Source organism: Hyla sarda, chromosome 1, assembly GCF_029499605.1.
Source record: "Hyla sarda isolate aHylSar1 chromosome 1, aHylSar1.hap1, whole genome shotgun sequence".
NCBI classification, from domain to species: domain Eukaryota; kingdom Metazoa; phylum Chordata; class Amphibia; order Anura; family Hylidae; genus Hyla; species Hyla sarda.
This window is the reverse complement of record NC_079189.1, coordinates 588,332,118-588,358,021: the sequence shown is the minus strand read 5'-3', so window position 1 is coordinate 588,358,021 and position 25,904 is coordinate 588,332,118. Positions and strand designations below refer to the sequence as shown.

Genomic DNA, 25,904 nt, shown 5'->3' with positions numbered 1-25,904 from the left:
ATCCTTTGGATAGGGGATAAAATGTCTACGGGCGGAGTACCCTTTTAAGGTCAGTGCTCTTTAAGAGAACTTATTTAGCTTGTCGGTAAATGACCTTCCCTGGGTGTTGAAGCCGATTGTGGACATCTGGAATATTTAGACCATGTGAACGCCTGAGCAGGTCTTATCATTCAGACGTAAGGTATTGGCTCCATGAAATCCTCTTTCATCCAGCTACAGAATATTGTTTGATTTATTTTGGCATCTTCTAAACGGGTGTCAGATGTTTAATTCTGAGCATTGTGCGTCCGTATGGCTGGATATTTCCATCGCCCTCTATGAAAGGCGACTGGGGAAGAGACATTACAAGTGAAATGATGAGAAAGCAGCATCAGGTGTTGATTACATTGACAAATGCAGCTAATAGATGCAAATCCAGCAATTATGTCCATTTAGCTGACTGGTCTTTAAAGCTTCGTAGGATTTGATGTTATGAGCCGACAAAACCACAGACCTCTATGTTATACATGGCGGCCATGTTTTAAAGCTTTAAGCAAAACCCTGAAAAAGAGAGAAGAAGCTGGAGGCTGTAACCAAACAGACAATAGTGTCATTGCCCCCGAATAAAATGTGCCAGTGTTATCTCATGCTTGTGCTATTATACCACTTACTCATGTGGTGGACCACCGGTGTATGGCGGGACCACGGGTGTAGCGGTGTGAGTGGTGGGATCAGATGGTATTGACCCCGGGGGCAAGATGTTGGTAACCACTAGTGTTTGTGACGCCAGTGTGGTTTTAGGGTTCCGGAACACCACACGCCCGGCTTCTCCGCTATCCCAGTTGCCAGAAGTGAAATGAGAGTCCACAACCAGTTATGGTCAAACGGAGGCTTTACTGAGTATAAGACAGATGGAATTATCTTCACAGCTAAGGCCAGATTTCCAAGAGAGGTGGCCAGGATCCAGAAGGACCTGGCAGTTGCTGGACCAATATACTTGTAATTAACTTGACTTGAGATTGGACTTGACTTGACTATATGCAAGACTTGACTAGTTTCAGTGACAACAGACATAGACTTGAGACTTACTGGAATGACTGTAGCTTTTGAGGTCTTCCAGATGCTGATCACTTGCACTGAGATCTCTGGTGGTTGCTGTGCTCAGCAAAGACTTGATGCTTGCAGCAGCAGAGCTCGTAGAAAAGAGAGATAATTGTAATGGCCGCCCCTTTATATAGTGGGGGGCTGGACTAAAGCCCATTGGTCAAGCTGCAGGTCATAGGTTTAGCTGGTGCTCTCTGGGAGAACGTGACAAAAAATCATGTGACTGCAGAACATAACATGTGACAGACCACAGGTCATTGAGACCACCCACAGCAACTCTGCTCTGTCTATACATAAAGATACTGTACTGTCTAGGCATTAAAGTGATATACACAACATTCTGGAACAACAGGAGGAGACCTTGCAGGGGAGCCCCCAGGTCACTGAGGGTCTCAACCTGACAGGGCATAAGGGTAGTACAGGACCATGTCCTGTACTGGGACATCACAGATTACCACAGAACACTATTATTATATAATGAACAATACTTTGTGCAGCCTCTCAGGACCATATCACATATTTAGAGGATCTGTGGGGAAGACGAGTAGAACACTACTGTGCGTTACAACTTATGTCATGAAGGACACCACATTGGAAACCAGGTTTACCCATCATTGCCCCATATGCCAATTATTGTACTGCTCTCTTATGGGGCCCCCTTAGGCACAAGGCCCTCGGTGCGACTGCTACCTCTATAGCTACACCCATGTTGCCTTATATATGGAGCTCTTTCATTTTATAGGTAAAACTTTGTAGCTCCCGTGGTTGGTTGCAGGTGGCTAGTAACACACACAGTGGGCTACTTGTTTGCCTGGACTCTGGATGACGGCTGATGGTGGCCCTCAGACATGGCTGATGTTGTGAGGCCCAGATTTATCAAACAGTGTGAGAGAAAAAAATAGAGGGATTTCTCCATAGCAGCCAATCACAGCTCAGGTAACAATCTCTGGTAAAGTGAAACCAGATCTGTAATTGGTTGTTGTGGAAAAATCACTCTATTTTTTTCTCACACAGTTTGATAAATCTGGGCCAAATTTGGCCCCGATTTATAGAAAAATTTGAATGTGTCGGCAGATCAGAACCATTTGGTCCATCTAGTCTGCCCAATAATCTGAATCCTATCAATAGTCCCTGGACCTATCTTATATGAAGGCTATTAAACAGCTTACATTAACGTGGTCTGAAATGGCAAGGGTTCGTAGCCAGTCTCTCTCTCCCCCCCCCCCCCATTATATGTGTGCTTAGTCACACTGGAGGTAACGGGGGGAGCAGTCTACAAGTCGGACCTAATGCTGCTGTAATTTGGTTCCTGGTTTTGCTTATCCGGCACAGGTAGGTTAGTTGTTAGGTCCCGTACCACTTGAGAAACCTTGGCATTGGTGTGCAGGCTCAGGTATGTCCTAATCTCTCAATTTTACATCAGTTTTGAGGGTTAGTTAATGTCATTGTTTACATCTACCACAGTAGTGAACCTATACTGTGGTCCACAAGTGCAGGACCTCCACCCCAGCGAAAGTGCACAACTGCACTTGGGGTTGGGGATCGTCTGCCATTTTAGACCACATCGATGTAGTTGTTATATGAAGGATAGCCTTATGCTTATCCCATGCATGTTTAAACTCCTTCACTGTATTTGCAGCGACCATCTCTGCAGGAAGGCTATTCCATGCATCCACTACTCTCTCAGTAAAGTAATACTTCCTGATATTACTGCAGAAACCTTTGCCCCTCTAATATAAAACTATGTCCTCTTGTGGTAGTTTTTCTTCTTTTATATCTCCTCTCCTCCTTTACCATGTTGATTCCCTTTATGTATATAAAGTCTCTATCATATCCCCTCGGTCTCTTCTTTCTTCTATACATGTTAATGTCCTTTCACCTTTCCTGGTAAGTTTGATCCTGCAATTAATTTACTAGTTTAGTATCTTCTCTGAACTCTCTCTAGAGTATCTGTGGTGTCCCGGTACCGCATCCTATCTGGTACCTGTGTATAGAGGTCCCCATAGCCAGAGTCCCTAGGACGTGGTATCCTTATTGTCTAGTCCACCCCTGGTCACCTCTCATCTAGGTATTAGTTATCTAGTAATTATTTAGGATTTATATATAAAGTATTGTATAAATGTATATAATTAGTTAATTACCTGTACGGAGCGTAGCAGGACCTGCGGGTCACGTGATCAGGTCAACTCTATGGTTTTTGCTTAAGGACCTTTGGAGGTCCCTGTGATGTATTGCACCCATTATTCTTTGTGACGGTGAGTGACAGATATTCGGACCAATCAGAACAACCCCGCCCCTGCCCATATAAGGGATCGGCGGCCATTGTTAGCTCTCTTTCCTCGTGGGCTGTTGACAGGGAAGGATCTGCGCTGCTGTCATCAGTGAATTTAGGCCCTAGCCTTGCAGCGACGGCTGATCTCTTCTAAACCGTGAGTGTATCAATCCCTGAGCACTCTGCAAGGTCACCGGACCTTATCTTTCCCCTAAATCCGGACGGATCTTCAAAATTAACCCTAAATTCAGAGACTTATAATACAATTCAAGGTCCGCAACAACTGTCAGTCACTGAACTATATAGAGACTGTTTGAATGAGACTGTTATTGTGCATTGGATGTACAGCAAGCATTTAAATTATCCAAGTTCAAGTTCAACTACTTTGTGGACCTTCAGTCATTTCATGCACCTATCGGGCGGCGATAGGCCGGAGAATTACCTCAGCATACTAGCCCTCAGCCTGGTGTCACGAACTATAGGGTTAACCTTAACCCCTCACCTACCAAAACAACACCCCAACTACCATACACCCCCCAAGTGCTACCACATATCTATATCCTTCTGGAGATACGGCCTCCAGTATTGCGCACAATACTCCAAGTGAGGTCTCACCAGTGTTCTGTACAGCTGCATGAGTACTTCTCTTTCTACTGCTTATACCTCTCCCTATACACCCATGAGCACTTCTCTCTTTCTACTGCTTATACCTCTACCTATCATTCTGCTAGCATTTCCTGCTGCTCTATGACATTGTCTTCCTACCTTTAAGTCTTCTGAAATAATTTCCCCTAAATCCCTTTCCTCAGATACTGAGGTCAGGACTGTGTCAAATATTCTATATTCTGCCCGAGGGTTTCCAGAGTTCTGACCATTCTTCTAGCTTACCCATCTCCTTTTCCATTTGATTTGGCGTATCCCTCCAGGAACATCAACCCTGTTACATATCTTTGTGTCATCAGCAAAAAGACATACCTTACCATCGAGACCTTTTGTGGTATCATTAATGAAGATATTAAACAATATTGGTCCCAGTACAGATCCCTGAGGTCCCCACTGGTAACAAGACCTTGCTCTGAATATTCTCCATTGACTACAACCCTCCGTTGTCTGTCACTCAGCCACTGCCTAATCCACTCAACAATATGGGAGTCCAAGCTCAATGACTGTAGTTTATTGATAAGTCTTCTATGGGGGACAGTGTCAAAAGTGTCTAAAATCTAGATATGCGATTTCTACTGCCCCTCCGCCATCTATTATTTTAGTCACCCAGTCAAAAAAAATCAATAAAGAATTTGGCCCAGATTTATCAATCTGTGTGAGAGAAAAAAATAGAGTGATTTTTCCACAACAACCAATCACAGCTCAGGTTTCACTTTACCAGAGCTCATTACCTGAGCTGTGATTGGTTGCTGTGGAAAAATCCCTCTATTTTTTTCTCTCACGTAGATTGATAAATCTTGGCCTTTGACTGTGAAAGATAAAACAAGGAACACAATGAACAGACTGAAGCACCAATTTTCCAAGTGTTTAACAATTTTTTTTAAAATAAATGTATCACCGGCGATACCAATTTGTTGTATTTGGAGATGAGACATTTGCTATTCAGCATCTGGCGGAGAGGCAGCTGTATATTCTCCGATTTATATCTAATCACGTAACCACAAAATTGTCCCGTGCGGAAATTAGACTATATAGACGGCACTATTAGCATTTCTTACTGCCCTCCAGGATTAAAGCTGTTAATATGACTGCTGATGGGGGGTAATGAGATCGTCTCGTTGGCTTTTACTCTGCGGGGAAGAATCTATGAGGTTATGTTTTTTTTTTTTTTCATTCAGATTTCCATCCATGTTATTATCTATATTAATATTTTATTAGTCATTTGATGAGATCTGTGTCGTCTCAATGTCCCTGTTTATTCTTAGAAAAAAAAGGAAGAAAACATCACAAGGAGCAATTTGCAGCTGTGACGTTCGTAAGTACAATAGAAAATAGCTCTGGGAGCTGATGGATATTAGATTGCCCTTATCCTACCTTCCCTATCCTCCTCCAATTGTCAGAGTTGTGTTTTGGGCGGGGCGAGGGGTCGGGGATGATGGTCTCCTGGGGTATGTTCCCTGGGTACCAGGATGACCCCAACAATGTCACAACTTACAAAGGACCATCTTGTAAACTACCACACCATTGAAGGGGTTTATACTTATATTAACAGTGCTTTGGGAGTGCTTTGGGAAAATATAGCGGTAATAGTGGCATATGTGGTGTGAACTATGATGAGGGTAGTAGTCCCTGGTGAATATGTCACATAGTGGAGCGGTGCTAACCTGATGTTCCTCTGGACCGACAAACACCTTTTTAAAGGGGTAATCCAAAGGATAAGGGATAAGATGCCTGATCGCAGGGGTCGTGCCACTGGGGACCCCAGCAATCTCGGCTGCAGCAGCCCAGACACCCGGTGCACAGAGCGAATTTCAATTCGTGCTGGATGATTGGCGATGCGAGGCGGTGGCTTGTGACGTCACGGTCACACCCCACTCGTGACGTCACAGCTGTCACGCCCCCTCCCCTAAAATTGCATTGAGGGGGATTTGGCCGTGATGTCACGAGCGGTGCATGACCATGATGTCACAAGCCTCCGGCGCTGTACCCGACGCTCTAAACGAATGCCGGGTGGAGCAGGGAGATCGTGGGGGTCCCCAGCGGCGGGACCCCCCGCAATCAGACATCTTATCCCCTATTATGGTGGCCCATTACGGGAGTTGTTACCCCGTACCCTTGCTGCCCTGCAGTGTCCCCCGGGCCCCCCCTGCATCTGTTCTACTATAATTGTATATTATCCCCTATGTTATGTATATAAGAATGTTGTATCTTTAAGAAAGGTTAACATTTGATCACTAGTTGTCATGTGATTGTTACCCAGGAGGTATCAGTGACCAGGTGACTTAACCCCTTAAGGACCAGGCCATTTTATACCTTAAGGACCGGAGCGTTTTTTGCAATTCTGACCACTGTCACTTTAAACATTAATAACTCTGGAATGCTTTTAGTTATCATTCTGATTCCGAGATTGTTTTTTCGTGACATATTCTACTTTAACTTAGTGGTAAAATTTTTTGGTAACTTGCATCCTTTCTTGGTGAAAAATCCCAAAATTTGATGAAAAAAATGAAAATTTTGCATTTTTCTAACTTTGAAGCTCTCTGCTTGTAAGGAAAATGGATATTCAAAATATATTTTTTGGGGTTCACATATACAATATGTCTACTTTATGTTTGCATCATAAAATTTATGAGTTTTTACTTTTGGAAGACACCATAGGGCTTCAAAGATCAGCAGCAATTTTGAAATTTTTCACAAAATTTTCAAACTCACTATTTTTCAGGGACCAGTTCAGTTTTGAAGTGGATTTGAAGGGTCTTCATATTAAAAATACCCCATAAAAGACCCCATTATAAAAACTACACCCCCTAAAGTATTCAAAAAAACATTCAGTAAGTGTATTAACCCTTTGGGTGATTCACAGGAATAGCAGCAAAGTGAAGGAGAAAATTCAAAATCTTCATTTTTTACACTCGCATGTTCTTGTAGAATTTTTGCAAGGGATAAAAAGGAGAAAATGTTTACTTGTATTTGAAACCCAATTTCTCTCGAGTAAGCACATACCTCATATGTCTATGTTAATTGTTCGGCGGGCGCAGTAGAGGGCTCAGAAGGGAAGGAGCGACAAATGGTTTTTGGGGGGCATGCCGCATTTAGGAAGCCCCTATGGTGCCAGGACAGCAAAAAAAAACACATGGCATACCATTTTGGAAACTAGACCCCTCAGGGAACGTAACAAGGGGTAATGTGAACCTTAATACCCTACAGGTGATTCACGACTTTTGCATATGTAAAAAAAATATATATTTTTTTTACCTAAAATGCTTGGTTTCCCAAAAATTTTACATTTTTAAAAAGGGTAATAGCAGAAAATACCCCCCAAAATTTGAAGCCCAATTTCTCCCGATTCAGAAAACACCCCATATGGGTGTGAAAAGTGATCTGCTGGCGCACTACAGGTCTCAGAAGAGAAGGAGTCACATTTGGCTTTTTGAAAGCGAATTTTGCTCTGGGGGCATGCCGCATTTAGGAAGCCCCTATGGTGCCAGGACAGCAAAAAAAAAACACATGGCATACCATTTTGGAAACTAGACCCCTCGGGGAACGTAACAAGGGGTAATTTGAACCTTAATACCCTACAGGTGTTTAACGACTTTTGCATATGTAAAAAAATATATATTTTTTTTACCTAAAATGCTTGTTTTCCCAAAAATTTTACATTTTTTAAAAGGGTAATAGCAGAAAATACCCCCCAAAATTTGAAGCCCAATTTCTCCCGAGTACGGCGATACCCCATATGTGGCCCTAAACTGTTGCCTTGAAATACGACAGGGCTCCAAAGTGAGAGCGCCATGCGCATTTGAGGCCTAAATTAGGGACTTGCATAGGGGTGGACATAGGGGTATTCTACGCCAGTGATTCCCAAACAGGGTGCCTCCAGCTGTTGTAAAACTCCCAGCATGCCTGGACAGTCAACGGCTATCTGGCAATACTGGGAGTAGTTGTTTTGCAACAGCTGGAGGCTCCGTTTTGGAAACAGTGGCGTACCAGACGTTTTTCATTTTTATTGGGGAGGGGGGTTGTATAGGGGTATGTGTATATGTAGTGTTTTTTACTTTTTATTTTATTTTGTGTTAGTGTAGTGTAGTGTTTTTAGGGTACAGTCGCACGGGCGGGGGTTCACAGTAGTTTCTCGCTGGCAGTTTGAGCTACGGCCGAAAATTTGACGCAGCTCAAACTTGCAGCCGGATACTTACTGTTATCCTCCGCCCATGTGAGTGTACCCTGTACGTTCACATTGGGGGGGGGGGGGGGGGGGGGAATCCAGCTGTTGCAAAACTACAACTCCCAGCATGTACGGTCTATCAGTGCATGCTGGGAGTTGTAGTTTTGCAACCGCTGGAGGCTCCGTTTTGGAAACAGTGGCGTACCAGACGTTTTTCATTTTTATTGGGGAGGGGAGGGGGGCTGTGTAGGGGTATGTGTATATGTAGTGTTTTTTACTTTTTATTTTATTGTGTGTTAGTGTAGTGTAGTGTTTTAGGGTACAGTCGCACGGGCGGGGGGTTCACAGTAGTTTCTCGCTGGCAGTTTGAGCTGCGGCAGAAATTTTGCCGCACCTCAAACTTGCAGCCGGATACTTACTGTAATCCTCCGCCCATGTGAGTGTACCCTGTACGTTCACATTGGGGGGGGGGGGGAACATCCAGCTGTTGCAAAACTACAACTCCCAGCATGTACGGTCTATCAGTGCATGCTGGGAGTTGTAGTTTTGCAACAGCTGGAGGCACACTGGTTGTGAAACACCGAGTTTGGTAACAAACTCAGTGTTTTGCAACCAGTGTGCCTTCAGCTGTTGCAAAAGCTACAACCCCCAGCATGTACGGACAGCGGAAGGGCATGCTGGGTGTTGTAGTTATGCAACAGCTGGAGGCATACTACTTTGGCTGGGGATGCTGGGGATTGTAGTTATGCAACAGCTGGAGACACACTGGTTTGCTACTTAACTCAGTGTGCCTTCAGCTGTTGCAAAACTACAACTCTCAGCAGTCACCGACAGCCAACGGGCATGCTGGGAGTTGTAGTTATGCAACCACCAGATGCACCACTACAACTCCCAGCATGCACTTTAGCTGATTGTGCAAGCTGGGAGTTGTAGTTACACAACAGCTGAAGGTACACTTTTCCATAGAAAGAATGTGCCTCCAGCTGTTGCAAAACTACAAGTCCCAGCATGCCCATAAGGGCATGCTGGGAGTTGTGGTGGTCTGCCTCCTGCTGTTGCATAACTACAGCTCCCAGCATGCCCTTTTTGCATGCTGGGAGCTGTTGCTAAGCAACAGCAGGAGGCTGTCACTCACCTCCAACGATCCTCGCCGCACAGGTCAGTCCCTCGTCGTCTCCGCCGCCGCCGCTGCTCCTGGGGCCCCGATCCTAACAGGGGCGCCGGGGATCGGGGTCCCCAGCACCCGGGGTGCACGTCCCGCACCCGCTCACGTCCTCCGGAAGAGGGGCGGAGCGGGTTGCGGGAGTGACACCCGCAGCAGGCGCCCTGATTGGTCGGCCGGTAATCCGGCCGACGAATCAGGGCGATCGTGAGGTGGCACCAGTGCCACCTCACCCCTGCTGGCTCTGGCTGTTCGGGGCCGTCTCTGACGGCCCCGATCAGCCAATAATTCCGGGTCACCGGGTCACTGGAGACCCGATTGACCCGGAATCCGCCGCAGATCGCTGGACTGAATTGTCCAGCGATCTGCGGCCATCGCCGACATGGGGGGTCATAATGACCCCCCTGGGCGATATGCCCCGATGCCTGCTGAACGATTTCAGCAGGCATCGGGGACCGGCTCCGCTCCAGATGGTTGCGGGGGGCCGGTAAAACACATGACGTTCTCATACGTCATGTGTCCTTAAGGACTCTGAAATGGAGACGTATGAGAACGTCATGTGTCCTTAAGGGGTTAAGGGTGACCAATGGGACCCTACCAGAGTCTCCCCCATAAAAGCCCTGGGAGAAGTCTCTTCTCTCTCTTGGTTCCTGAGTCTTTGCTGAGGTGCAGTCGAGCCTAAGAGTCTGGAGTCATAGGAGCCTCAAGTCAAGTCTGCAGCCACAAGTCTACAAGTAAGCTAAAGTCCCAGCTTAGTCTGTCTCCATTCCAGTCAAGTCAGTCACTGTCATCTATTGTCAAGTCAGCGTGGCCTGCACTAAATTGTCCAAAACCACTGCAAGTCCTAACAAGCCCTTAAGGTCTCTGAAGTCACTGGTCACCTCCGTGGGCCCGGCTACACTGTATAGACTGTACCATCTGTCACTCAGTAAAGCTACCATTGTCCGTAACTTGGCGTCTGAGTCATTATTGCCCCCATGCCTAGCCCAGGATCCAGCGGTATACCTTCGGGGGGAATTGAGGATAATCCACGCCCTGGCATCATGAATACAGGGGGTTAATGCCATCTGCCTGTCATGTATGTATTGGTCTGTGTTCACACAAACAGCTATTGCATTGGGTGTGTGTGAACAGTCTTAGGTTTCCTGGCTAGGGAACGGTTAAATGTTTCTGGCCTTTTCAGCCCTGGCCTCTGTTAGCCAATAGCTGCTAGGGTGTGTCTATTTATTGTCAGCCCCGGCTAGTCTCTGGTTGCTGGTGATTGACATCTTAACTTCATTATACCCTTACTTGCTAATATGTTGGACATGCGGCTAATGCAGGCAGGGTGAAACTCTGTTTGTTTGTGCTTTTATCTTCTATATCTGTTTTAGCATGCACCTTTTGTATTTTCTGGTTTTAGCCATGTTATTGTGCCATGCTCTTAGTAGATTTTTAGCTGTTGTTTGTATAGTTGGTTTTAGGATTTATTATCCTTTCTGTTATGTGTCTGTTCACACTATGTCTGAGTATGCTCTGTATGTTATCCCTGTTTGGTATCCTGGTTCTGTGTCCCAGTGTGAACAGCGTCCTATATTTATATCCTGTTTGGTTGATCTGTTCTTTGTCCTTAGTACTTGTACCTGTTCAGTGTGAACAGTGTCCTATCTGGCATCCCTGTTTCTGGTCCATGGGGACTTGGAGTCTATTGGACGTTTCTGAGGGATTGAAGCTTCCTGTCTTGTGTTCTGTGTGACAGTGTTGTATTTATATATCCTGTGGAGTCTGCTTAGACTCATCCGTATTCCTGTCTTGTGTTCAGTGTGAACAGTGTTCTATAATTATATCCTGTGTATCTAGATATCCCAGTTACCTGTCCATGGGGAATCTGGGGAATTGAGAATTAGTACAAGATATCTCCGTGCTCCAAGGTGGACTCTGGGAGATTGCGTTCTAGTAACAAGACATTCCTGTTTCTACTGGAGGTTATCTGGGGGAATGCGATAATTCCTGGTTAGCGATATATCCCTGATTCTGGTCCATGGACTTGGAGTCTATTGGACGTTCTGGGGGAATATGCTATATTCCTGTCTGTTCCTGAAAACTGTTGACTTATCCGTTTTCCTGTCTAGTGTTTTGAACTTTATGTTTATTAGTTCTTGTATTCTGATCTCTTGAATTTTGTACATGTCTACTTATCTATAATGACCTCTGTTCATGACCACAGATCTATAGAGTCCTTTGTTCACGGCCACTGTGCCCCCTGTTCATGTCCAATGATCTTTAGTGTCCTCTGTTGGTGTCTTCTGTGCTGCTCACTGATCTGTGTCCTCTAAACTTATATATCGTTGAGTTGTATGTTCCTGTTAGTTTTCTGGTTGGTGATCGACTATTTATTAGTATGCGTTTTTAATTAGGCCCCAGCACTTTAGTTCAGGGAGGGACGGCGCCCAGTTGTCGACTCACCATTTAGGGTGAGTGGGCAAGGAGAGCAGTTTTAGGGTCAGTTTAGGGCTCGTGCTCCCTGTCCCTAGGTCGGTACCTAACACTGCCCCTAGGGTAACAACATCGGCCCTGCATCTCACACCCCATACTACACTATCCTTTGGATAGGGGATAAGATGTCTAGGGATGGAGTACCCCTTTAAAATGAAGCTATTTACCCATGAAAAGCCAAGGAATTAGACCTCTGATGCTAGGATTCCATGGAACAACTTGTAAACTTTACTGAACTCCAGAAAAATACAGTCTCAGCTTTGAATAGTACAGAATAGGAATCAGTAGAATGCAGACTTGATCACTGTCCCTTGAAATAATGCTTTGTTAGCTGCTTAGCTGAATATTAGAAGTCTTGTGGTACACTAGCACGTGTACATGAAAATGACTACTACCGATATGTGTAGGGTTACAGTTTTCTAGCGGTTCTCAAGTCCAAATTACTGAAACTACTGGACAAGGATCTTCGCAGGTGGTAAACCGTGGTGTAAGGGGGAATATTAAACTAATTTACTTACTTTTTTTTGTAGCAATCTGTGAGGTGACACTGTGAAAGACACATTCAGGGAAGTCCTCTTGACTTGGCAGACAGGCTGGCACCAACAATAGGCCTGAAATAGATCAGGGAAATTCAGAAAAGTCCTTGTTCCGCACTATCCTTTCTGGAAAATTCTCTGCCCTTGAGGCTAAGAAAATGGGGGAGATTTATCAAAAACTGTGTAGAGGAAGAGTGGAGCAGTTGCCCATAGAAACCAATCAGATTGCTTCTGTTATTTTTATAAAGTCTTTTAAAAAATGAAAGAAGCGATGTGATTGGTTGCTATGGGCAAATGCTCCACTTTTCCTCTACACAGTTTTTGATGAATCTCCCCCAATGTATCCACAGAGGTATACTTGCAACTGGACTTGGAATACACGCAAGGACAGCAACTGTTAGGTACATGGGATGTGGTACTGACTAAAGCTTAAGTAAAAAAAAAAAAAAAACATAAGCCAGTCCCTGATTACTGTACAACTGGTTTAGGTCCACCTCATTGCCCAGGAAAGGAGGGATGGACTTGGGACTGGCTAATGCGAACATTGGCTAGGGAACTTCATGTGACTTCATGTTCAACTATTCAGACATGCAGTGAAATGCAATGCATGTTAAGACATTAACCCTTTGCACTGTGGTTACTTCAATGTATGCATGACATAAAGTATAATGCAAAGACATACTTTGTTAACTTCTCAAGCACCTGATATACATTACACATATGTGAATTCAGGTAGAAAAAACAGATCATTATACAAGATTGTAGATGTGCACCATGCCTAATTGCTTCTCATCATAATATCAAAAACTAACAGGTTGTTAGTATACATTTTTGATCAAAAAGTACAAGCCCACTCGCCACGTCAAGGCCACCTATTTAGAGTGGGTCCCTAACGTCCCTAGCATAAAATGGCGTAGCACCGGGCGGCGACCACCACCGCCGCAGCACCAGTGCCCACGGGGGAAGGGAGAACGATCCACTGGCAGAGCGGCCCCAATGCCACTCTTCCCCACCCCCTCAGCCCAACCCTATATAAGTAGTAGTTAGCTACACATAGGCCTTTTTGTTTCCTGGCAGCCTCCCAGTTTGACTGGGAGAGCATGGTAAGTGAGCTGTAACATCCTGTTCACACTGGTGGGGTGCTGTGCGGCGTCCGTTGCTGCCGTGGCGCCGTGTCTGTGGGGAGGTGCGACCCATAGACTGGTTTGAGTGGCCTTGGGGCCGCTCTGCCAGGGGGTCGTTCCCCCTGTGGGCACTGGTGTCGCGGCGGTGGTGGTCGCCGCCCAGTGCTACGCCATTTTATGCTAGGGACGTTAGGGACCCACTCTAAATAGGTGGCCTTGACGTGGCGAGTGGGCTTGTACTTTTTGATCAAAATGTATACTAACAACCTGTTAGTTTTTGAAATTATGCTGAGAAGCAATTGGATCATTGTGCAAGATTGTAGATGTGCACCATGTCTGTTTTCTACTTGAGTACATATTGTGTTTTCTATCCCCTCTTTTTAAAAAAAATTTTTGAACATGTTGTCTGCACTCTTCCCCACCCCCTCAGCCCAACCCTATATAAGTAGTAGTTAGCTACACATAGGCCTTTTCTTTCCTGGCAGCCTCCCAGTTTGACTGGGAGAGCATGGTAAGTGAGCTATAACATCCTGTTCACACTGGTGTGGTGCTGTGCGGCGTCCGTTGCTGCCGTGGCGCCGTGTCTGCGGGAAGGTGCGACCCATGGACTGGTTTGAGTGGCGTTGGGGCCGCTCTGCCAGGGGGTCGTTCCCCCTGTGGGCACTGGTGTCGCGGCGGTGGTGGTCGCCGCCCAGTGCTACACCATTTTATGCTAGGGACGTTAGGGACCCACTCTAAATAGGTGGCCTTGACGTGGTGAGTGCGCTTTGTACTTTTTGATCAAAACGTATATACTAACAACCTGTTAGTTTTTGATATTATGCTGAGAAGCAATTGGATCATTGTGCAAGATTGTAGATGTGCACCATGTCTGTTTTCTACTTGAGTATACATTACACATATAGTGACCTGTAGCCACCCGAAAACTCTAATGGGTAGTAGCTGGAACTGCTGGACATCAGATATAAATCACACTTTCACTATATATGAAAAAAATTCCCTTTATAACAATATAGTAATATAGGAGATATGCTTTATGTCAGCCACCTGACACTGAGCCTATCCACTCTATATAGACACTGTAAATTTTATTTACAGTATTTCATTTGAGTGTCACTAACCAACTATAGAGCGCAAGAAACTGCTGTCATTCTATAATTGGCAGCTTTAAAGGGGTACTCTGCCGGGAACATCTTATCCCCTATCCAAATGATAGAAAATAAGATGTCTAATCGCAGGGGTCCCGCCACTGGGGACCTCGGAATCTCCGCTGTGGCACCTCAGTCATCCGTTGCACGGAGCGAACTCCACAGCCGCCTTTCTGTTATGTGTCTGTCCACAAACACAGGCGCCACACCACCTCCATTCATGTTTATGGGAGGAGGCATGACGGCTACGTATCCTTTGAATATGGGATAAGATGTTTTCAGGCGGAGTACACCTTTAAAGGGGTACTCCACTGGAAAACATTTTTTTAAATCAGCTGGTGCCAGAAAGTTAAACAGATTTGTAAATTACATCTATTTAAAAATCTTAACCCTTCCAGTACTTATCAGCTGCTGTATACTACAGAGGAAGTTCTTTCCTTTTTGAACTTCCTTTCTGTCTGACCACAAGTGCTCTCTGCTTACACCTCTGTCCATTTTAGGAACTGTCCAGAGTAGGAGGAAATCCCCAAAGCAAACCTATCCTGCTCTGGTCAGTTCCTGACACGGACAGAGGTGTCAGCAGAGAGCACTTGTGGTCAGACAAAAGGGAAGTTCAAAAAGAAAAGAACTTCCTCTGTAGAATACAGCAGCTGATAAGTACTGGAAGGGTTAAGATTTTTAAATAGAAGTAATTTACAAATCCGTTTAACTTTCTGGCATCAGTTGATTAAAGGGGTACTCCACCAGAAAGCATTTTTTAAAAACACTTAACGACACAGGGCATACAGGTATGCCCTGGATCCCTGGTACTTAAGAACCCAGGGCGTACCTGTACGCCCAAGGGGAATTCCGGTCCCCACAGCTCGCCGGGCAGGGACCGGACCGGGATGCCTGCTGAAATCATTCAGCAGGCATTCCGTGCAAACTCCTGGGGGGGGGTCCTGAGAGAATTCAGACCTGCGATTCCGGGTCAGTCAGGTCTCCGGTGACCCGGTCACCTGGAAAAGAAGGGTGAATGGGGCCCTATTCACCCTTACCCAGCAGGAGTGAGGTGGCACCAGTGCCACCTCACGATCATGTGATTGATCGTCCGGAACGACCGACCAATCACTACCCTGCTGGGAGGTGAATGGTGCGGCGATCGGGGCGGTGATCGGGGCCAGCAGGGATCTCTTACCTGTGCCTGGCCCGGCGGAGCCCCCTCAGGAGTGGAGGAGGCAGACAGAGCAGCAGAAGCGGTGGAAGTAGCGGTGGAGGCGGCAGGATACAGCAGGAGGTGAGGCCTGTTCACCTCCTGCTGTTGCTTAGCAACAACTCTCAGCATGCACAGCCAAAGGGCAGTCTGGTAGTTGTAGTTTTGCAACAGCTGGAGTTCCAACTACAACTCCCAGCATGCCCTTTGGTATTCTGTGCATGCTGGGGGTTGTAGTTATGCAACACCTGAAAAAGTGTGCATCCAACTGTTGCATAACTACAACTCCCAGCATGCACGGACAGCTGAAGGGCATGCTGGGAGTTGTAGCAGTGTGCCTCCAGCTGTTGCAAAACTACAACCCTTCGGCTGTCAATGCATCCTGAGTGTTGCAGTTCTGCAACAGCTGAAGGCACACTGGTTGTGAAACAGAGTTTGTGTCCTAACTCAGTGTTTCACAACCAGTGTGTGACAAGTTGTTGCAAAAATACAACTCCAAGCATGAACTGTGAGACCGTACATGCTGGGAGTTCTAGTTTTGAAACAGCTGGAGGCACAAACTCTGTGTTTCGCAACCAATGTGCCTCCAGCTGTTGCAGAACTACAACTCCTAGCATGCATGGTCTGTCAGCGCATGCTGGGAGTTGTAGTTTTGCAACAGCCGCAGGTTTGCGAGAAACTCACTGTAAACCCATGCCGTGTGAATGTACCCTAAAAACATTACACTACACAAAAAAAAAAAAGTAAAACACTAAATACACACATACCACTTACACAGTCCAAATCCACCAAAAAAAAAAAATGTCTGGTATGGCACTGTATCCAAAACAGAGCCTCCAGCTGTTGAAAAACAACACCTCCCAGTATTACGGGACAGCCATTGACTGTCCAGGCATGCTGGGAGTTTTGCAACAGCTGGAGACACCCTGATTGGGAAACACTGCCGTAGGGTATTTTGGTGGCGGATGCAAATCCCCAATTTAGGCCTCAAATGTGCATGGTGCTCACTGTGGAGCCCTGTCTTATTTCAAGGCAATAGTTTAGGGCCACATATGGGGTATTTCCGTACTCAGGAGAAATTGTCTTACAAATTTGGGGGGGCTTTTACCCCTTATGAAAAGGTAAAGTTGGGGTCTACACCAGCATGTTAGTGTAAAAAAATTTAATTTTTTAGACTAACATGCTGGTGTTGCCCCATACTTTTCATTTTCACAAGCAGTAAAAGGAAAAAAAGACACCCAAAATTTGTAACGCAATTTCTTAGTACGGAAATACCCCATATGTTGATGCAAAGTGCTCTGCGGATGCACAACAAGGCTCAGGAGTGAGAGCGTGCCATGTACATTTGAGGCCTAAATTGGTGATTTGCACAGGGGTGGCTGGTTTTACAGCGGTTCTGACATAAACGCAAAACAATAAATACCCACATGTGACCCCATTTTGGAAACTACAGCCCTCACGGAATGTAACAAGGGCTATAGGGAGCCTTAACACCTCACAAGTTGGATGTGAAAAAAAATTAAAAATTTCACTAACATCCTGGTGTTACCCTACATTTTTCATTTTCAGGAAAATAAGGAAGAAAGCCCCCCCCCCTCAGAAGAGAAGGGGCGCCATTGGGCTTTAGTAGAGAGAATGTGTCCGAAATTGAAGGCCATGTGTGTTTACAAAGCCTCCATGGTGCCAGAACAGTGGACCCCCCCCCATGTGACCCCATTTTGGAAATTACACCCCTCACGTAATGTAATAAGGGGTGCAGTGAGCATTTACGCCCCACAGGTGTCTGACAGATTTTTGGAACAGCGGTCCTTGAAAATGAAAAAATAAATTTTTCATTTGCACAGCCCACTGTTCCAAAGATCTGTCAAATGCCAGTGGGGTGTAAATGCTCACTGCACCCCTTATTATGTTCTGTGAGGAGTGTAGTTTCCAAAATGGGGTCACAATTGGGGGATCCACTGTTCTGGCACCATGGGGGGGCTTTGTAAACTTACATGGCCCCGACTTCTATTCCAACCAAATTCTTTCTCCAAAAGCTCAATGGCGCTCCTTCTCTTCTGAGCATTGTAGTGCACCAGCAGAGCAATTTACATCCATATATGGGGTATTTGCATACTCAGGAGAAATGGGGTTACAAATTTTGGGGGGCATTTTCTCCCATTACCCTTTGGAAAAAAATGTAAAATTTGGAGAAAAACCAGCATGAAAAACCATTATGAAAAATAAAAAAATATTTCATATCCAACTTTAACGAAAAGTCGTCAAACACCATTGGGGTGTTAAGGCTCACTGGACACCTTGTTACATTCCTTGAGGGGTCTAGTTTCCAAAATAGTATGCCATGTTGTTTTTTTTTTTTTTTTTTGTGACATGCCCCCCAAAAACCATTTCAGAAAGAATCACTCTTCATAATCCCATTGTCGCTCCTTCCCTTCTGAGCCCTATTCTGCGCCTGCAGAACTTTTTACATACACATATGAGGTATTTGGGTTACAAATTTTGGGTGGATTTATCTCCTTTTACCCCTTGTTAAAATTCAAAAACTGGGTCTACAAGAACATGCGAGTGTAAAAAAAAATGGAGATTTAGAATTTTCTCCTTAACTTTGCTGCTATTCCTGCGAAACACCTAAAGAGTTAACACAATTTCTGAATGTCATTTTATATAGTATTAGGGGTGCAGTTTTTAGAATTGGATCATTTATGGGGTATTTCTAATATGAAGGCCCTTCAAATCCACTTAAACTGAACTGGTCTCTGAAAAATTCAGATTTTCAAAATTTTGTGAAAAATTGGAAAATTGCTGCTGAACTTTGAAGCCCTCTGATGTCTTCCAAAAGTAAAAACATGTCAATTTTATGATGCAATCATAAAGTAGACATATTGTATATGTGAATCAATATATAATTTATTTGGAATGTCTATTTTTCTTACAAGCAGAGAGCTTCAAATTTAGAAAAATGCTAAATTTTCACATTTTTCACCAAGAAAGGATGCAAGTATCAACGAAAATTTACCACTATGATAAAGTAGAATATATCACGAAAAAACAGTCTCTGAATCAAATTCATAAGTAAAAGCATCCCAGAGTTTTTAATGCTTAAAGGGGTACTCCGCCCCTAGACATCTTATCCCCTATCCAAAGGATAGGGGATAAGATGTCAGCTTGCCAGGGTCCCGCTGCTGTGGACCCCCAGGATCGCTGCTGCAGCACCCCACTATCATTACTGCACAGAGCAAGTTCGCTCTGTGTGCGTAATGACGGGCAATACAGGGGCCGGAGCAGCGTGACGTCATGGCTCCGCCCCTCATGACATCACGCCCCCCCCCCTCTTAATATCGCAGGGGGCGTGATGACCAACACGCACCTTCCCATAGACTTGTATTGAGGGGGCGGGCCGTGACGTCACCAGGGGCATCGGCCCCTGTATTGCCCGTCATTACGCGCAGAGCGAACTCTCTCTGTGCAGTAATGATAGCGCAGTGCCTCAGCGGCGACCCCGGGGGTCCCCAGCAGCGGGACCCTGGTGATCTGACATCTTATCCCCTATCCTTTGGATAGGGGATAAGATGTCTAAGTGCCGGAGTACCGCTTTAAAGTGACAGTGGTCAGATGTTCAAAAATGCTCTGGTCCTTAAGGTCATAATGGGCTGTGTCCTTAAGGGCTTAAGAACTTTAGAATTTTGGGATTCCCTACCTATCCATATAGCATTTGTTTTATGGGTAAAGTTGCAAGTGACTCTGACCATTAACCCTTTCCCTTTTTCAGAGACAAACATGCAGATTCCTTTGCAGAGGTGTTCTCTGTTGACGCTGCAGTAAATGTGCATACAGCCCATGCAGTTTACATAGAGAACACAATATGGATCTGTATGGATATGGAGCTCGCCGGGCAGGGACCGGACCGGGATGCCTGCTGAAATCATTCAGCATGCATCCCATGCAAACCCCTGGGGGGTCCTGAGAGAATTCAGACCGGCGATTCCGGGTCAATCAGGTCTCCGGTGACCCGGTGACCTGGAAAAAAAGGGTGAATGGGGCCCTATTCATCCTTACCCAGCAGGAGTGAGGTGGCACCGGTGCCACCTCACGATCATGTGATTGATCGTCCGGAAAGACCGACCAATCACTACCCTGCTGGTAGGTGATTGGTGCGGCGATCGGGGCGGTGATCGGGGCCAGCAGGGATCGGGGCAGCAGGAGCGGTGGCAGTAGCGGTGCAGGTGGCAGGATCCAGCAGGAGGTGAGGCCTGTTCACCTCCTGCTGTTGCTTAGCAACAACTCTCAGCATGTACAGCCAAAGGGCATTCTAGTAGTTATAGTTTTGCAACAGCTGGAGTTCCAACTACAACTCCCAGCATGCCCTTTGGTAGTCTGTGTATGCTGGGGGTTGTAGTTATGAAACACCTGAAAAAGTGTGCATCCAGCTGTTGCATAACTACAACTCCCAGCATGCACGGACAGCTGAAGGGCATGCTGGGAGTTGTAGCAGTGTGCCTCCAGCTGTTGCAAAACTACAACCCTTCGGCTGTCAATGCATCCTGAGTGTTGCAGTTTTGCAACAGTTGAAGGCACACTGGTTGTGAAATAGAGTTTGCGTCCTAACTCAGTGTTTCGCAACCAGTGTGTCACAAGCTGTTGCAAAAATATAACTCCCAGCATGCACTGTGAGACCGTACATGCTGGGAGTTCTAGTTTTGCAACAGCTGGAGGCACAAACTTTGTGTTTCGCAACCAATGTGCCTCCAGCTGTTGCAGAACTACAACTCCTAGCATGTATGGTCTGTCAGCGCATGCTGGGAGTTGTAGTTTTGCAACAGCCGCAGGTTTGCGAGAAACTCACTGTAAACCCATGACGTGCGAATGTACCCTAAAAACACTACACTACACAAAAAAAAGTAAAACACTAAATACACACATACCACTTACACAGTCCAAACCCACCAAAAAAATAAAAAATGTCTGGTATGGCACTGTTTCCAAAACGGAGCCTCCAGCTGTTGAAAAACAACAACTCCCAGTATTACCGGACAGCCATTGACTGTCCAGGCATGCTGGAAGTTTTGCAACAGCTGGAGACACCCTGATTGGGAAACACTGCCATAGGGTATTTTGGTGGCGGATGCAAATCCCCAATTTAGGCCTCAAATGTGCATGGTGCTCACTGTGGAGCCCTGTCTTATTTCAAGGCAATAGTTTAGGGCCACATATGGGGTATTTCCGTACTCGGGAGAAATTGTCTTACAAATTTTGGGGGGCTTTTACCCCTTATGAAAAGGTAAAGTTGGGGTCTACACCAGCATGTTAGTGTAAAAAAATAAAATTTTTTAGACTAACATGCTGGTGTTGCCCCATACTTTTCATTTTCACAAGCAGTAAAAGGAAAAAAAAGACCCCCAAAATTTGTAACGCAATTTCTGAGTACGGAAATACCCCATATATTGACGCAAAGTGCTCTGCGGATGCACAACAAGGCTCAGGAGTGAGAGCGTGTGTTACGCCGAGCGCTCCGGGTCCCCGCTCCTCCCCGGAGCGCTCGCTACACTCTCGCTACTGCAGCACCCCGGTCAGATCCACTGACCCGGTGCGCTGCGATACCGCCTCCAGCCGGGATGCGATTCGCGATGCGGGTGGCGCCCGCTCGCGATGCGCACCCCGGCTCCCGTACCTGACTCGCTCTCCGTCGGTCCTGTCCCGGCGCGCGCGGCGCCACTCCCTAGGGCGCGCGCGCGCCGGGTCTCTGCGATTTAAAGGGCCACTGCGCCGCTGATTGGCGCAGTGGTTCTAATCAGTGTGTTCACCTGTGCACTCCCTATGTATACCTCACTTCCCCTGCACTCCCTCGCCGGATCTTGTTGCCATTGTGCCAGTGAAAGCGTTTCCTTGTGTGTTCCTAGCCTGTGTTCCAGACCTCCTGCCGTTGCCCCTGACTACGATCCTTGCTGCCTGCCCCGACCTTCTGCTACGTCCGACCTTGCTTCTGTCTACTCCCTTGTACCGCGCCTATCTTCAGCAGTCAGAGAGGTGAGCCGTTGCTAGTGGATACGACCTGGTCACTACCGCCGCAGCAAGACCATCCCGCTTTGCGGCGGGCTCTGGTGAAGACCAGTAGTGACTTAGAACCGGTCCACTAGCACGGGCCACGCCAATCCCTCTCTGGCACAGAGGATCCACCTCCTGCCAGCCGGCATCGTGACAGAAGATCCGGCCATGGATCCCGCTGAAGTTCCTCTGCCAGTTGTCGCCGACCTCACCACGGTGGTCGCCCAGCAGTCACAACAGATAGCGCAACAAGGCCACCAGCTGTCTCAACTGACCGTGATGCTACAGCAGCTACTACCACAGCTTCAGCAATCATCTCCTCCGCCAGCTCCTGCACCTCCTCCGCAGCGAGTGGCCGCTTCAGGCCTACGACTATCCTTGCCGGATAAATTTGATGGGGACTCTAAGTTTTGCCGTGGCTTTCTTTCACAATGTTCCCTGCACTTGGAGATGATGTCGGACCAGTTTCCTACTGAAAGGTCTAAGGTGGCTTTCGTAGTCAGCCTTCTGTCTGGAAAAGCTCTGTCATGGGCCACACCGCTCTGGGACCGCAATGACCCCGTCACTGCCTCTGTACACTCCTTCTTCTCGGAAATTCGAAGTGTCTTTGAGGAACCTGCCCGAGCCTCTTCTGCTGAGACTGCCCTGCTGAACCTGGTCCAGGGTAATTCTTCCGTTGGCGAGTACGCCGTACAATTCCGTACTCTTGCTTCAGAACTATCCTGGAATAATGAGGCCCTCTGCGCGACCTTTAAAAAAGGCCTATCCAGCAACATTAAAGATGTTCTGGCCGCACGAGAAATCCCTGCTAACCTACATGAACTCATTCATCTAGCCACTCGCATTGACATGCGTTTTTCCGAAAGGCGTCAGGAGCTCCGCCAGGATATGGACTTTGTTCGCACGAGGCGTTTTTTCTCCCCGGCTCCTCTCTCCTCTGGTCCCCTGCAATCCGTTCCTGTGCCTCCCGCCGTGGAGGCTATGCAAGTTGACCGGTCTCGCCTGACACCTCAAGAGAGGACACGACGCCGCATGGAGAATCTCTGCCTGTACTGTGCCGGTACCGAACACTTCCTGAAGGATTGTCCTATCCGTCCTCCCCGCCTGGAAAGACGTACGCTGACTCCGCACAAAGGTGAGACAGTCCTTGATGTCAACTCTGCTTCTCCACGTCTTACTGTGCCTGTGTGGATATCTGCCTCTACCTTCTCCTTCTCTACTATGGCCTTCTTGGATTCCGGATCTGCAGGAAATTTTATTTTGGCCTCTCTCATCAACAGGTTCAACATCCCAGTGACCAGTCTCGCCAGACCCCTCTACATCAATTGTGTTAACAATGAAAGATTGGACTGTACCATACGTTTCCGCACGGAGCCCCTCCTAATGTGCATCGGACCTCATCACGAAAAAATTGAGTTTTTGGTCCTCCCCAATTGCACTTCCGAAATTCTCCTTGGACTACCCTGGCTTCAACACCATTCCCCAACCCTGGATTGGTCCACAGGGGAGATCAAGAGCTGGGGTACCTCTTGTTTCAAGGACTGCCTTAAACCGGTTCCCAGTACTCCCTGCCGTGACCCTGTGGTTCCCCCTGTAACCGGTCTCCCTAAGGCCTATATGGACTTTGCTGATGTGTTTTGCAAAAAACAAGCTGAGACTCTACCTCCTCACAGGCCTTATGACTGTCCTATTGACCTCCTCCCGGGGACTACTCCACCCCGGGGCAGAATTTATCCTCTGTCCGCCCCAGAGACTCTTGCTATGTCTGAGTACATCCAGGAAAATTTAAAAAAGGGCTTTATCCGCAAATCCTCCTCTCCTGCCGGAGCTGGATTTTTCTTTGTGTCCAAAAAAGATGGCTCCCTACGTCCTTGCATTGACTACCGCGGTCTTAATAAAATCACGGTAAAGAACCGCTACCCTCTACCTCTTATCTCTGAACTCTTTGATCGCCTCCAAGGTGCCCACATCTTTACCAAACTGGACTTAAGAGGTGCTTATAATCTCATCCGCATCAGGGAGGGGGATGAATGGAAAACGGCATTTAACACTAGAGATGGACACTTTGAGTATCTGGTCATGCCCTTTGGCCTGTGCAACGCCCCTGCCGTCTTCCAAGACTTTGTTAATGAAATTTTTCGTGATCTCTTATATTCCTGTGTTGTTGTGTATCTTGATGATATTCTGATTTTTTTTGCCAACCTAGAAGAACACCGCCAGCATGTCCGCATGGTTCTTCAGAGACTTCGTGACAATCAACTATATGCCAAAATGGAGAAATGTCTGTTTGAATGTCAATCTCTTCCTTTCCTAGGATACTTGGTCTCTGGCCAGGGACTACAAATGGATCCAGACAAACTCTCTGCCGTCTTAGATTGGCCACGCCCCTCCGGACTCCGTGCTATCCAACGTTTTTTGGGGTTCGCCAATTATTACAGACAATTTATTCCACATTTTTCCACCATTGTGGCTCCTATCGTGGCTTTAACCAAAAAGAATGCCAATCCTAAGTCATGGCCTCCTCAAGCGGAAGACGCCTTTAAACGGCTCAAGTCTGCCTTTTCTTCTGCTCCCGTGCTCTCCAGACCTGACCCATCTAAACCCTTCCTATTGGAGGTTGATGCCTCCTCAGTAGGAGCTGGAGCGGTTCTTCTACAAAAAAATTCTTCCGGGCATGCTGTTACCTGTGGTTTTTTTTCTAGGACCTTCTCTCCGGCGGAGAGGAACTACTCCATCGGGGATCGAGAGCTACTGGCCATTAAATTAGCACTTGAGGAATGGAGGCATCTGCTGGAGGGATCAAAATTTCCAGTTATCATTTACACCGATCACAAGAATCTCTCCTATCTCCAGTCTGCCCAACGGCTGAATCCTCGCCAGGCCAGGTGGTCTCTGTTCTTTGCCCGGTTTAATTTTGAAATTCACTTTCGCCCTGCCGATAAGAACATTAGGGCCGATGCTCTCTCTCGTTCCTCGGATGCCTCGGAAGTAGAGCTCTCTCCGCAACACATCATTCCTCCTGACTGCCTGATCTCCACTTCTCCAGCCTCCATCAGGCAAACTCCTCCAGGGAAGACCTTCGTCTCTCCACGCCAACGCCTCGGAATCCTCAAATGGGGTCACTCCTCCCATCTCGCAGGCCATGCGGGCATCAAGAAATCCGTGCAACTCATCTCTCGTTTCTATTGGTGGCCGACTCTGGAGACGGATGTTGTTGATTTTGTGCGGGCCTGCACTGTCTGTGCCCGGGATAAGACTCCTCGCCAGAAGCCCGCTGGTCTTCTTCATCCTCTGCCTGTTCCCGAACAGCCTTGGTCTCTGATTGGTATGGACTTTATTACAGACTTACCCCCATCCCGTGGCAACACTGTTGTTTGGGTGGTCGTTGATCGATTTTCCAAGATGGCACATTTTATTCCTCTTCCGGGTCTTCCTTCAGCGCCTCAGTTGGCAAAACAATTTTTTGTACACATTTTTCGTCTTCACGGGTTGCCCACGCAGATCGTCTTGGATAGAGGCGTCCAATTCGTATCAAAATTCTGGAGGGCTCTCTGTAAACAACTCAAGATTAAATTAAACTTTTCTTCTGCTTATCATCCTCAATCCAATGGGCAAGTAGAAAGAATTAACCAGGTCCTGGGTGATTATTTACGGCATTTTGTTTCCTCCCGCCAGGATGACTGGGCAGATCTTCTACCATGGGCCGAATTCTCGTATAACTTCAGAGTCTCTGAATCTTCTTCCAAATCCCCATTTTTCGTGGTGTACGGCCGTCACCCTCTTCCCCCCCTCCCTACTCCCTTGCCCTCTGGTTTGCCCGCTGTGGATGAAATAACTCGTGATCTTTCCACCATATGGAAAGAGACCTAAAATTCTCTCTTACAGGCTTCATCACGCATGAAGAAGTTTGCTGATAAGAAAAGAAGAGCTCCCCCCATTTTTTCTCCCGGAGACAAGGTATGGCTCTCCGCTAAATATGTCCGCTTCCGTGTTCCCAGCTACAAATTGGGACCACGCTATCTTGGTCCTTTCAAAATTTTGT

General features: G+C 46.7%; 1 long non-coding RNA gene across 1 annotated transcript in view; it reads right to left on the bottom strand.

Annotated features, from left to right (window-relative positions):
* Positions 1 to 25,904, bottom strand: part of LOC130295307 (uncharacterized) — a 64,278-nt gene that overhangs the window by 890 nt on the left and 37,484 nt on the right. The window contains exon 3 of the long non-coding RNA XR_008848765.1: positions 12,339 to 12,431. This is a non-coding gene — a long non-coding RNA (uncharacterized LOC130295307). The remainder of the gene's footprint in view (positions 1 to 12,338; positions 12,432 to 25,904) is intronic.